A 14,964-nucleotide genomic window follows, 5' to 3' on the forward strand; every position below is an offset into this window, starting at 1 on the left:
TGCTTCCTGTCTCTCGCAGGACAGTAGGGGTACCTCTTGTGTGCAGCGTTCGTGGCCATGTAGCTCCAGCAGGGTCCACCACACTCTCATGCCTACTATCGGGTTTAGCATTTTTCCTCTTTGTAGGATCCCTGGTGACTGCTGGGAAAATGAATGTAATCTTAATTTCTCTGCCCCTAGTGAGCAGGCTGCCCATATTTTGCATCTAGTGTGTGTAAAGAGAGGTTTGCACTGACAGTGTTGTGCTGTATCAGGTGGATGAGCTGTGAGGAAAGCTTTCACTGCAGTTGTCTATGATGTGTTTGCTATGTGTGTATCTTGGGCTCAGGCTGGAGGTCCTCTGCTGCTCCTGTTCCCCACCATCGATTACAACGTGAGTACCACATGCACACTTCACACCCATCACAGCTAGGGCTTGTCTGATCCTGACTAAAACCCGTTTAAAGAACCTAGTGCAGAGGTGTCACTGCTAGGCTCCTGCCACTGAAGCAATGAAAAGAGAGCCTTCATTAGGAGAATTGTATTGTATTGTATTATATAGCAGCATTCATATAGCACTTACAACCCCTGTGTAGGGTGCTGAAGTACTTGCATACTTACGCCACTCTCCATGTAGGGTGTGTGGATGGAAGGATGGTCTTTTTGTTTTAATCCAATGTGGGAAGTGTTTCTATGTTATGCGTGATGACAACTGAGGTGCGGTTATTGTGTTATGAGAAGCAGTTCAGAGCAGTGTGTTGGATGATGAAATGTAAGAGATAGACATGCATTTTTATGATTTTCAGTATGCTGTTAGCTTTGAACAGCTCTGTAGGCCCCTTTATGGTATTTCTTATGATATAGCTCGTTACTGCACTGAGCTAAGAAATCTGAGATCCTCTGTAAAGTTGTGGTCCTGAGCTGGCATGGTTGGAAAGAGAACAAAGTGGAGAGACCAGAAACTATGGCCATTTTTATCCTCCCATGACTGAGTATCTATGTGAGATGTTAAGAAGCGGTCAGATCATTCAGATATTTGGCATCTGCACTGAATGGGCTATTTTAAACTCCTCCAAAACTGTCCAGTTAAGTGTGACAGATCTCTTTATTTATTCCATGCCTGTTCATTTGGTGATGTTTGTTTTTTGGGGCTGTACAGTGCTGGGTGCCTTCATAGCAGGCATGTATTAAGTTAATTTGGTAGGTAAAAGTTACAAGTTGTTGACAAGTGTGTATTATGGTTTTAGTATTATTGTGGAACATGGCAGTTATATATGGAAGTACATAACTATACAATGTCATGGCAAGCCATAGTTCAGCCCTTTTTTGCTTATCTACATAATAAAAGCAGCGCAGTTTGCTGGTTGAGTTGTTTGACATGTATTGATTGTAAGCTGAGGAATGATAGTGAGGGTGTGACTGTTGTCTGGGCTCTGCTGCCTATCTGCAAGTGTTGTATTTATCTAGTAAATATACACATTTTTAACTGTCTTTGGGAGTGTAAGTGGTTATGGGGGCTTCTTGTGCTGGCTGGTAGGGAGTTCTAGACCTTGGCAGCTTGTACTGAGAAAGCAGTGCCTCCTATGGATTTCTTATGGTAAAGTAATACTATTATAAGAGGTGTAAGCCTGAACCACAGTGTTCCGTGTTGTTTGTATTACTTGGATTATATTTAACTTGAAGCTATAGCAGTGCTTTTCCTTGAGATGCTCTGTGGATACTGCAGAGTGCCTTGAACAGTGCCTTTCGAGCTATAGTAGCCAGTGGAGCAATTGCAGGACTGGGGTCATGCATTCTCTTGGGTGAAGGCTCAGAAGAAGCATTAAGACAGTATTTTGGATGAGTTCTATGATGCATATAATGAATGAGGGTGCACCCAGGTACAGGCTATTGGCATAGTCAAGCTTGGAGATTGAGAGTGTGAGAATGGCTTGTAGTTTATGTTGTTATGAAGGGTATGGAAAGTGTTTGGAAAGTGTTTGGAAAGTGTTTAGTGTTTTCATTGTGCAGAAGGCACTCTTTGTGACATTGTTAGCATGCGTTATCGAGGATAAACCAGAATCCATAGTTACTCCTAGGTTTATAACTTTTCTTGATGTTGTCGGATGGGCTGCAAGTTCTCCAGACCATATGGCGGTGGGGTGGTAGTTTTGCGATTGTCCACTTGTCATAATCTCTCTCTTTGCAGTGGTGTGCTTTAGATGGTAATGCATCATCCATGTGGTTATAGTATGTAGGCAGTCATTGAGTTTTGGATTGTAGAGGTCTATTTGGCTATCCATTTTACAAATGATTTGGGTGTCATCTGCATTGATGTAACAGGTGACATTTGTAAGATTTAATTAGATTTGGTAAGGGGGTTAGGTAGATGTTGAATAATAGAGGGAAGATCATGGACCCTCAGAAACACCACAGTGATGTGTGTGAGGAGGTGATGTGAAATGGAGTAGGCGTACTACAATTTGTCTGTGAGTTAAGACGCATTTCCACAGATTCCGATATCGTGAAGCCTTTGCTGTAGGGTATGGTAGTGGACAATGTCAAATGCAGCCGATAAACCCAGAAATAATAAGCCACATACACTGTGAGATTTAGACCATTCCAGATAGATATAATGGCTAACACTGTACCTCTGTCGTGTCTGAAACTGGACTGTTGGTCTGACAGTAAGCCATAATGTTAGGTAAAATTAGAGAGTTGAGTAAACACTGCTCTCTCAAAAATGTTTCCTAAGAATGGTCCATTTGATATGGGCCTGGTATGGAGATTTTGAGCTCAGGTGGGAATGAGCTGTGTTCTAGAGCCTTGTTAAATCGGCATCTGGCTTCCTCTCCTGCACAGGTTGAGCAAAGGATATGTTTAAACATTCTTCGCGGTGCCAGGTCCGATGGCGATCCTAATGGTCTGGCTACAATGATAATATTGAGGTAATCTTTTTGAAACAGGGTATCGATTGTATGCATTGATGGATGGTTATTGTTGTCTCTTTCTGTGGTTGATAGGTCAGGCATTGTTGTGGTGTTATCTGTGTTTTCCTTTAAGTAATTTTTTCGACTTTGTATTTTTTAGATCAATTCATTGGATATTTTGTCACAGAAGTCATGTGATTGTGTGTGTTTCTGTGTTTAGGCACTCTGGATTGTGGCATTCTGTTAGAATTTTATGGAGTTCTTTGAAAGGGCAGTCTTCTTCAGATATGCACGTAGAGTAATAGTTTGTTTTTGTGGTTCGGGTGGCTCTTTTGTGGGCTCGGTTATAGAGAAGTAGGGTGCTTTTGTCTTTTTCATCTCCTGATTTTCTCCATTTGCTCTCTCGTATATTGAGTTGTGTTTTCATTCTTTTGAGGTTGTGATATTAAACCACATTGAATTATTTTTGTGGTTAGCTCTGAATTTATTTTTTGTTGGTATCTGTTGTCCAGTTGTAGAAGGTGTTTATGTCTTTCGGCCTCATGTTTGTTGAGGTGTTTTTTAAAGGTGACTATTGAGTTGCTGGATGCCTATTTTTTTCCATTGTCTGTAGAATTGCTTGTTGTTGTTGGTTTTTGTTGTCTTCAAAGTGTTATTATTGATAGGTGTGTGGATCTTGAAGGTTATGACGTTGTGGTCCCTCTAGCTTACGGGGATGTTGTCTTGCCCTAGGGGTGCAAATATGACATCTAGAGTTTGTCCTGCACAGTGAGTTGGGCCAGAAATTATTTGTTGTAAGGTTGAAGGTTTCATTGTGATAACTGTGATTGCTGTTCAATTTGTCCTGTCAAACCATATGTTGATGTTTCCTAGAAACAACCGTCCTTGGTGAGAATTTCAAGAACTGTTGTTTGTAGTGTTTATGTATGGATGACACCTAGATCTCTGCCAATTTTGCAATTTTTGTTAACAATGTGAAAATCAGGAGGGGTGGCTTCATAGCATGTTGGTGCAGAATCTTTGCTAAGCCGTGTGTTTGTAATGAAGGTGAGATACGGTGTTGTTTGTCATGTTCATAAATTATTAAAGCACTTGTGCTTTGTCCTGTTCAAATACTTATGTTGGAAAAATCAACTTTTTTATTACTTATAAATATATCTATATTTATGCAACTTGTATTGCACCTAAGACATATGTAGTCATGCACCATCCCAGGCGGCTGTCCACTCCCTCACTCATCCATTCATCTATTCAAGTTTGCAGTTCTTCATTTACCCATTCACTCTTGTTTGCATTCACTCTTCCACATTATCACACAAATACATTTACCAATAAATAAAGAAGCACTGTTACCTCAAAAGGCCAAACGTAATATTTTGTTCGATGCTGATTTATCTTATAATGGGAAAGTTCTTTAACAGAGTGAGCTGCTTTGGTTCTATCGCCCTGGTGTAGTGCAGTAAATGTGATCTGTATAGAAGTGCCTGAGGTCAGCCTGTACGTGCTTACACTGGAAGCTGGGAGGGAGGTCCTGCAGCAGCGACATGTAATTTACACAGTTTATTAGTGATGCTAGCTATAAAGGAAATAATGTGTCATGCAGTGAAGCTGGTGGTCGGCTAAGTCCTGAGTTCTGATGCAAGGGAATCAGCCTGGTAAGGTTAAATACCACTTCACCCCTGAAAAAATGCAACTACAAGTACCAGGGAATCAAACGTTTATCTAAAAATCCAAGACCATTCAAAGGTGCTAGTCCTGCAAGACACAGAACTTAGCAGCTCTTGTGTGCTTAACACCACAAACCCCCTCTCTCTTACACACCAACACACACAGCCTCCCCCTTTTACAAACATCAGTACACTGTACCCATGTGAAGTAAGTTTTCTAACCTTAGCACAAACCTGCCCCCAGTCAGGGCATGTGCGACTCACTTTTTTCACAGCAAGGTATGGAAACTCTGGGCTCCTGCAATTGCAGCAGCATTTTACATCTCCAAAGCATAACAGTGAACTGTATTTCTGCACATAGCTTGCAGCTGTAGCCGCCATGACTAGTGTAGCGAGTGTGTCGTGGGCCCTGGCGCAAGTAAGGGGATGGCCCCCCTGGCTGCTGTTTGAATGATAAAATACAGAAATACTCAGGGCTCAGTTGGCCCCTTTTGTGTCTGGGCACGGTGAACTGCACCTGGTGCACCAATGGAAGCTACGCCCTGGAGCCCCATCATCAAGGGGGATACCTTCAGCAAGCAAATCGCTAGTTGCATTTTGGAACATGTAGTTTTGGTTTTTATGTGGGACAGAACTTGCTCTTCATGCATCACACATGTAAAGCAAGTAAATGTTTCTATTAATTTATTTCCACCTTTTTGTGCTCATGGTCTGGAATATCACATTTATGTCGATGATTCCCAAATGTTCTTTTCTTTTTCCATCCTTCTATGCTTCTCAGACCTGCCTGCTCGTTATCCCCAATTACATTTCTAGTAAAAGAACAGTTGCTGGCTCCCTGTTATCAGGCTTACCCAGACTGCACAGCGCCACCCACAGCCTCACAGGTTTGTGATCCATACATTGTAAGTCAGGAGCACTGTGAAGACTTGTGTCACTCCTCAGCAGGATAGTCACCGAGACTCACTCAGATTAGGATCTGACAAGCAGCGTGCTCTGAGCCCGCAGGTAGTCCACAAGCTGTAAGTAGTAGACGTCTAGCGCTTAGAGGCAGGGATTGCCAAATACACCCGAGCGGTGTGAGGCATCACATGCGACGGGATTGTGACTTGAGGAGCAGCACTGCTGAGACCCAAACCAGCTGATTTCAGTTCAAATTTCAGATTCTCCAAGCCATTTGGTGCAGGAAGATCCGAAATTTATCAAAGACAAAGGAAGAGATTATTAAGCAGTCTTATTTCTTGCTGTTTATCTTTGTTAAAATTTCCAAAGCAAACTACACTTACCCTAGGAAGGAAATAACAACACAACAGTATAAATTGGACAGTCAATAATTAACTTCGTCTTTTCGTGATGACCTCAAAAAAGTCTATAGTCCGTTTGTAAAATGAAACATTAAAAATAATAACAGTAAACCAGGAAGCAACCACATGAATTCTTCTCTTCCTTGGGTATTTCCACTTGAAATATCTTCTCCATGCCATCCACTGTTTTTTTAACATCTTTATTTATCATTTTTAAGACCTTGGACACACCAGCCTTCATCAGGAAGTTTCCGCAAATCTATGCACAGTTTCTATATTCCAGACCGTTCCTAACTCAGTCAACTCACACCTTGGAATAGTCCTCCTCCCACACCAGCCTCCCGCTCCCATGTACTCCTCCCTTCATAGTCAGGTAGTCCATTCTTATCTATTCCCACCTCCAGAGAGAGGGCGTTCTTGCGTATGTTTGAGCTCCTTTTTGGTATCACCTTGCTGGTGGTAATTGATCCCTATATCATGTGAGTCTCCTGCCGGTATATCAATCATATTAGATAACATATCCGCTCAAACCAATAAATTCTCTGTTGCCTTCTCCTCAGTTCTAATATCTCTTCCGACAGGACCCATTCCTTCACATCCGTTTCCCAGGCCTTCCCAATGGGTGTTGCACTTAATTCCCAACAAAATACAGTAAAGCGCTTTGCCAACTGTAATTCTAGCAACACAGATTTATGATGCATTTTTCTGTTTTTGGGCTTTGGTAGAATACGGTTACCTCACAATTTATAGCAGTTGAGGTGCGCTGAGTTTGCACCACCTCGCTCCAGAATTCTACTACAGTTGGACAGGCCCAGGTCATGTGCATGAATGGAACTGCTGGGTCACAGCATTTAAGGCAGCCAAGCAATCTGCTTCAATATATCTGTGTAATCTTGAAGTGTCAAATATGTGCAGTATAAGAGATTAAAGTGCGTCAATTAGAATCTGGCATTGCTCGCTACCTTTTTCACCTGTGTGCAATTCAGAATCAGACAGGGGGTCTTGTAAGTACCAAGTTTGTTTAGTCGCCCATAATGGAGTATATTGCCTATTTGTTAAAGGCCCCATAAAGACAAGCAACTAGTCGTTGACCTGGCCCATTTCCAATGTCACAGGCATCTCCGGAGCATCCATTGGTATTAGACTCATCGACATTTGGAGTATGCACAAGCATCGGGCAGCAGAACCATCTTCGCTATGGCCACTCTTCCCGCAACATAGAGCAGTAGTGAATTCCAGAAACATTTAGATGATGCAAAGTCCTGCAGCACCATTCCCATATCGTAAGGATTTATTTTCCCTCTAGTTTGTGCAACCCATATCCCCAAATAACAGAACCTGTTGGTTTGCCAACGCAGGTCCAGCACTGGGAGTTCCACCTAAGACTGTCTCACTAGGCCCGATAATGAGAACAGAATCAGCTTGTTTTTACAAAGTGTAGGGTCGAGGCTGCTTCAAATCTATCAAGTTCACAGAGCAGAAGAGGACTAGTTTAGGTACACCATAATACTGTCTGCATACATTGACACTGTTTGTATTGCTTTACCGGTTCGTATTTCCCACAGTTGCGTCTTTGTCCTAAGTCAAATCACCAATTGTTCAATCACTAGGGCTAATAGCAATGATGACAAAGGTCAATCCTGTCTAGTGCTCCTTGTGGTCCTCCAACTACCATACACCATCCATCCCAACTGAACTCTGAACTCTGGCAGTAGCCTTGAAGTATAATAGGTGCATCCAGCCCAGAAAACTGGGCCCAAAGTGCATCCTTCCAAGGACCTCTAGCATGTATTCTAATCTAGGGTAACCAACGCATGTTCAATATATAATACCAATAGGGCACTGGTGGAAATGTGCCTAAAAGTGGGCACACTGATGCAGGGTCACCCTCTTCTCCACGGGTCCAAAGACCAACAAAATAGAGATCGGCACTGGAGTTGGAATAAATAACAAGTTTATTAATCACTCATGAGTGGGACCACATCCACACAACACTCTCAAGTGCTGCAGGAGGTAGTACACTGAATTCACAAACCGTCGTCCCTTTTATACCGGTTTTCTGCAATGTAAGCATGTGAACAGAAATAGAAAGACCAAGTATTAGAAATAGTTATCAGCAAACAAGGGCAGATGAATTACTACGTGGTCGGCAAAGCGGGAGGGGGAGCAAGAATGCTTATGGCAGCAGTAATTGGTCGACAGTTAACATCTGAGACCAGGCGCATTGGCAGCTACAAACCCTCAGCACGTACATTGCTTTTAGCTGAGTCAGGAAGTCAACTAAAATAGATAACACAAGCAGAGTGAAAAGAAGAGCAGCAGGGGATGGAAGAATTACGAAGGAAACGAAATGGACACCACAGCCAAAATGGCTGTCGCTTATGCTAAGTAAAATATTACACATTTCCACACACTCTCCTTAGGTCTTTTTTTAGTCATGTGTAGTACATGGTTAAGGTGCCTCAAGTTCATTAGTGTTCATTAGTGTGCTGCGGCAAGGGAGAAACCTGCATTAATCTTCACATATTAGCCCTTCTCAGTCTCTTTGCCAGTATTTTAGACTGTACTTTTGTCTCTAGGTTTATCAGAGATCAGCCTATATGAACACAAGTCTGTTAAGCCTTTATCTGGTTTCTGTAGCATAGTTATAATGGCTCCTTCATACCTTCCGGTAGGCTTCCTATTTGTTTAACCTCAAGATAAACTTCCAAGAGCTTTTCAGGGAGTCTAGCCACAAACACTTTATAGAACTCTGGCAGAAATCCCTCCACCCCAGGGTTTGTTACTATGGGCAGCTCCCAATTAGCTACAGACATCTCCTTCTGCTAAATTTTGGTGTCCAGCTCCTGTAGCTGTTCCTCATGTATTTTCAGGAGCCAATCTTATTGAGGAATTCTGCCTCCCCGGCCCTTTGTTCTTGGCACCTGGTGGTTTCTGATACTGGGTAGCTACATATGTGGGCAGGTTAACATTAAGGCTGATCTGTGTTATAGCCAGTGTTTAAATGGGCTTGTTTAAGATCAATATAAGGGGTGGAGGATTCTCTCTTTTTAGGAGCCTGGACAGTAATCTCTCAGACTTGTTTCCCTTCCTGTGTATTTTCTGCCTTTATTCAGTATAAGTGAACTAATCTAGTGGCTGCCAAGTTACCTCCAACTTTCACTTCCGCTCTATTATTTTTCCTGTCTTCTGTGGGCCTTGTGTTTCTAATACCTGAAGTCGCATAAGGGGCCCTTTTATTTGTGCCAGTGGACGTTACAGCTGTCTTTTTGTGCTGTATATTCTACATAGTTATTCCACTCTGCACTGCTTTTAAGTTCTCTCACTCTATTGATCTTGTGTCTGTTGTTTACAAATTAAATAAGTTCCAAGCAATTATTCAGGCCTTTTCTCAAGTCCACCTGAAAGGCAGCATCCTATAAGCATTTCAGGATTCAACCTGCACAGCCAAGACCCCTTTTCACGGCAGCTAGTCTCCTAATCTAACAGGAGAGGGTGTGTGGTCAGAAAGAAATCTTGAGAGGTATTGTGGAGTGAGGACACAAGGTTCAATATGGGATGGCACCAGTACACTGTCTAGCCTGCTGCTGTATGTGTTGGGTGTCAGTGAGTGACATCAATAAAATGTTTCTGTAGGGTTCTCTAGACATCAGTGAACCTCAGTCTGTCCATCAGCTCCATCAGAGCACTCGTCTTTGCTGGCTTTGTAATGTATGGAGGTTTACCCCTTAGCCCATCCAGTATATAATAAAAGTACCCTGTCCAAATCACTGGGAGGTTGATATATGGCAGCAGTAAGTCAAATAGGGTCCAGTATATGTCTTGTCGTCAGTGGGAGGGGGATAGGAGTTTGAAAGTTATATCACCTTGCCACTCAACATGCGATATGTCAGTAAATTTCGTTCCTCTTTATCAGTCTGTGTCTATGAGAGAAGGGCACCCCTGGAGCCACCCAAACCGACACTCCCCTTGAATATGAGGACGAGGTCAAAGAAACCATTCGTCCCTCCATTTGTTTGCTATTTTAGATGCTATCACATCCAGAAATGCTAATCCTACTCTGTGTCTATGTAAGTTTGTATCCTATAATAGCCTCTACCATTTAACAAAACTGTTCAGCCCCCGTATATTGCAGATGACAATTTTCAATGAATTCATTGCATAATTCGCCATCGATCATCCGGTTCATTGTATGCGGTTAAACACCAGGGATCTGCAAAGGGCAACAAGTCCAATGTTTTTTCCATACGTCTGTCTCCTGTGCCTTTTTGTATGTCATGTATATTGGCTTGTATAGCATTCAATATCATCACATGAAAAACTTGTAACCAGTAAACTCCCTTTCTCCATGGTACCCTCTGGGTAAACACCCCTCTCACAAACTAACTGGTGTATCCACATGTCATCCTGTAACTATGGGAGTCTAAATGATGTATAACTCTATGTCATTCCACTAAGCCTAATCTACTATTGTGAATGATTGGGAGGGGTGCAAGGCTCTCCTAATGTTCCATCCTGACACTGCTCGGTGGGGTACGAGTTGTCTTTTGTCCCGTGCAGTGTCCCTGTTCCGGTTTTTACAAGGGCTTCTTGATCTGGCTTAGACCTGTTTCCTTAACCCTGACCTATTGCCCAGGGCAAGTCGCTCCCAGACATCATCTGGATTTGTGAAAAAATGGGACGTTCATTGTGGATAACCCTCAATTTTGCAGGGAATCACAATATTTATTGTAGGTTTATAGTTTACAGTCTATGTTTGATCTGCACGAAGAACTTCCTGAGTTGCGGCACTTACTGCATATAGTCAGGGAAAATTTGTATGGTACTAGCTTCATATTGGGGGTCTTCCTTCTTCCTAACCATTTGTAAGATAAAGTCTCTGTCACTGTAATTTAATTTTGTTGCAATCAGTACTCTTGGAGGAGCCCCCGATGGAGGTCCAGTCCAACACTCTATGTGCTCTTTCTATCACAATGAAAGATTGAGAGAACTGAAGTGACAACTCGACAAGGATAACAGGTAGGCAAGACACTTTTTTATTACTCTCCAGGCACTCCGCTGAAGATAAAATCACCTCAACATGAGCATTCTAATACAGAATGTTTCAGCAAACAAGGTGGGGGAGGGATGAACTGGAGGAGATACAGAGTAGTGGGAGGTGGTTGGGTCAGGCTCGAAAACCCAAAAGGTAAATATAACATAGTACAGCAAGACCCTCCAGCTACAAAGTAGTCCCTATCATTGCTCCAGGAACTCCACAGGAGTGCCTTGCTTAGGTCCCTTAGGAAAGCCCAAAATCTCAAATTATTCCTTCTCACTCTGCATACCATGTCATCCAAGCTCTCTTCAAGGAGATAGGCCTGGCACAAGGTTGTGCGTAGGTTGGTCTGCCACCTCAGTCATGAGGTGTTGAACAGTCTTTTTGTGATTTAGAATACTGGCACTCACATTCAGTAGGCTAATATTTGCACCCATGTCGATTTCCCCTTTGAATGGCACTTCTCAGCCAGCCCCCAAAGCTTTCCAGTTGTTTACTCTTGGGGAGCCCATGTATTGGCCCAATCTTGTATTGTGGTTGGTCAAGTGGGTCTGTGACAACCCATCTTGAAAATTATGGTATAGCAGGCTTTACCCAAGTACTCCAACCATTGCAGTGCAGCTCCCCAGAAGGCCCAGTCGGCATTTCTGCATGTAGGGCAGCTGCCAGTGCCGTTTGCTGAACTATTTTTCAGTGTTCTTACAGAGACTCCGGGCTTGTTGTCTGTTGCTCACTCTGTCTACCCTTATCACATCATCTAGTTAGGCTATTATTACTCACAAGTGAAGGAGGGGATGTTGCCACACAGGCCCTGCACTATTTTGCACTCTCCGGGGGTCCGTCACCTACATGTCTATGTTCCTGATCGGGTGGGGGAAGGGATCAGTAGGAAGGGGGAGTAGATGGGTCTTGATCAGTCCCCCTGCCACCACTCCACAGGCCTACTTCAATCCCGTCCGAATATTTTCACTGAGCCCGGATCCGAGCTTCATTTCTTAATCAGAGTTCCCAGCCTCAATTGATTGGCAGTCCCTCTTCCCTTGTTTCTCAGTGCTTCTACTGAACTTTTTCATCCTGCTGGCGGGCCTAGGTCCAAGCATTCCAGCCTGCAGTCACCAAGGTCCTCAGGTCCAGGCGACCGGCACCTGTGTTCGTGTTGCCAGGGGTTTTCAAGCTCTCAGCCTCAGCTGAATCTGGTTTCTAGCTCAAGAATTTCTTCAACTGAGCTGTCTGCCTGATATGAAAGAGCTGTCTAGAAAATGAAACTGATGAATCACGGAATAGAGGTTCCTTGAGTACCAATCTGGCACCATGTTGTATTGTTCCGGAAGATACTCTGGTATCATTGATATCTTCTGGAGAAGAGAAAACTCAACTTTTGCCCTGGTCTACTTCACTAAGGGCTCCAACTTCGCTCCCCACAACCTGTTTATGTACCTGAGTATATACAAACATGTGGACACTACACATTTTACCTTGTCTTTTACTAAGCTCTGGATTGCAAAGGAAACTGCAAGAAGCTCTAAACTATGTATGTGAATTGAAGACTCCATCTTGGACTATCTTCCTCTGGTCAAGACGGTGCCACACCTTACCTCCATATCCAGATCCTTGCATCTGACTCTAATACTAGATCTGGGTAAATAGGAAAGGTGGCCTGCCTGTTCCAGACATCTATATGAGTATTTCAAGGCCTTTGTAAATGCCTTATCATTAGTTGCTGTAGCACCCTGTAGTGAAGAGGTCTTGAAAAGATCGCTTCAGTAGGAGATGAGAGAAGACCCACCATCCTTGCAATGTGCCATAAGGGAGATCTGTAGCTAAGCCAGCACCATCCTCAATTCCTTTCTGGCCATAGAAGGAACCCCATAAAGTTAATTCTCCTTGAGGATATTAGGTCTACCTTTTCTATTGATAAAATATCCTCTAGTCTGTGGATTAAATCTCCTACCTCCTGAATCTCTCTCATTGAAAGATTTCGTTTTTTGACCCAGGAATATCATATCGTCCACATAAATCCATGTGCTCAGTCCTTGGAACCTAAGAGCCGCTGACACCGGCATTAATAGTCTGGTGTAACACCAAGGAGAGGCAGATAGGCCAAAAGGTAGGAAGCTGAACCTGTACATCTGACCTTGCCATTGGAACTAGAGACACAGTATGAGATTGGGACATATTGGCACCAATAAATAGGCATCATTAAGATTCAAACGCAACATCCAATCTACAGGAAGTAAGATATCCCGTAAGCGGGATACTGTCTCCATTCTAAAATGGCTAAGGAGCACAAACTGATTGAGATCCTTCAGATTTATTACTGGCCTGAACTTTTTGTTTTTCTTCTGAAGCAAAAAAATATTGCTGACAAAACCTTTAGGATCATGCAACATGGTTATTTTGCTCCTTTTGAAAGCAAATCCTGTATTTCTACAGGGATTAACTCTGAATCCTCCCAAGAGAACTGCATTGAAGCATGAAGACTGCATTGAGCAGGTATGGCATGAAAATCTATCTGGAACCCCTGTACTGTTTGAAGAATTCTAAGAGTCATTTGAAATTAGCTCGTATTCCAACATTCATATGAAAGCTTCGTATTGGACTTCTTCGAGATTTGACATTTATTTGAAAACCAGTGATCAGGAAAATATATATAAGTACTATGCCTGTGTCCCGATCTAAAAGTGAATTTTGTAGGATTATCTGATGGAGTTCAATGGACGCATACCTCCCTCGACTATAGTTTCGAAGATAAATTTGCCTTTACTCGTGAGAGTGCAGTGCTCTTTGGAAAATGAAGGAATGTTCCATGCGCTGTCTTCATCTTTTATTGTGTGATCCAGTATGGAGGGGTGCATTTCTCAGTTAAAATCATAACACACAAGCATGCAATTGTTTTTAACAATACGGGGCCCTCCATGCAGACTTTTTAATGGCATCATCGATGGCTCTGCCAGCCATTTTGCCATGAGCTGATCTTTAAATAACAGTATGCATGTTTAACGTGAACCCATCCACCTGGTGGAAAATAAACGTTTAGTATCTTATGTGTCCACACCTGGCCTTTTAGGCCAAGGGTTTGTATCTTCTCATTTGTTATGGTATTAGTCCCTTCACCATTAGCAGCCAGAGAGGTTCTCACCCAGATAGTCAAGCCTCCTGTGGGTCTACCCTTTTGTTGTTTGTTGTCGGGTAAACAGTATGTTAAGTATCTATCAAGGTCAATATCGACGGCCCACTTTTCTTGCAAGCAGCTTATTGTTGTTTTATAAAAGTCGACCAATACTTATCATCCATTTTTGACTTAAGACCTTCTACGTTCCAACTCAGTATTTTTAGATGTGCTTATAATCTAATTATTGAGTTAGAGGTTCTGGGTTTGTCCTATAGGCGATTTACATGCTTGATCTTCTAGTGAGGGTCTTTTTAATGGCAGATGATTATGGGTGGTTTGGAAGAACTGTTTGCTATTGCGTTTCTACAATTATAGTAACTGGTTGATTTTTCAATAAACCATTTGCAATACAGAACTTTATTTCCATCAGGTTAGCTCAATCTGGAAGAAGTTGATCAAAGCTAACTCCAGCCTTCAGAGTGGATGTATGCTTCATTTGGACTTTTGCTGATTTTCTGTAATATTTAGGCTTGGCTTCTCTAAAAAGATGAGCGGGTAGGATTAAATTTCTGGTGACTCAATATGAACGCCCCACATTTTCAACTGATTTGCATGAGTTAAAATGTTGTTTGTTACTTTTACACTGGACAATACGGTGTGTGTGGATTCTTTTCCCCCATTTATGTTGGATTGATCAAAGCTTGCAACTATCAGATCATTTGACCATATGTTTTGCAGATCTGGCAACGTATTTATAAGTTGCAAAATGTTGCCTATATTGAGAATATATTGATTCCCGTGCGATGCATACTCGTGGGTAAATATGATTGTCTACTACTCTTTAGTAGTGTTTATGCTACTTTGGTTACGTCTAGTAGTGTATTTATTTCCATGTTACCCAAACTCATTTCGTTGGTTGGTTTTCCCCGGATATCCAATGTAGGTGGTTAAACCC

This window comes from Triturus cristatus, chromosome 3_2 (assembly GCF_964204655.1).
Source record: "Triturus cristatus chromosome 3_2, aTriCri1.1, whole genome shotgun sequence".
NCBI lineage: Eukaryota > Metazoa > Chordata > Amphibia > Caudata > Salamandridae > Triturus > Triturus cristatus.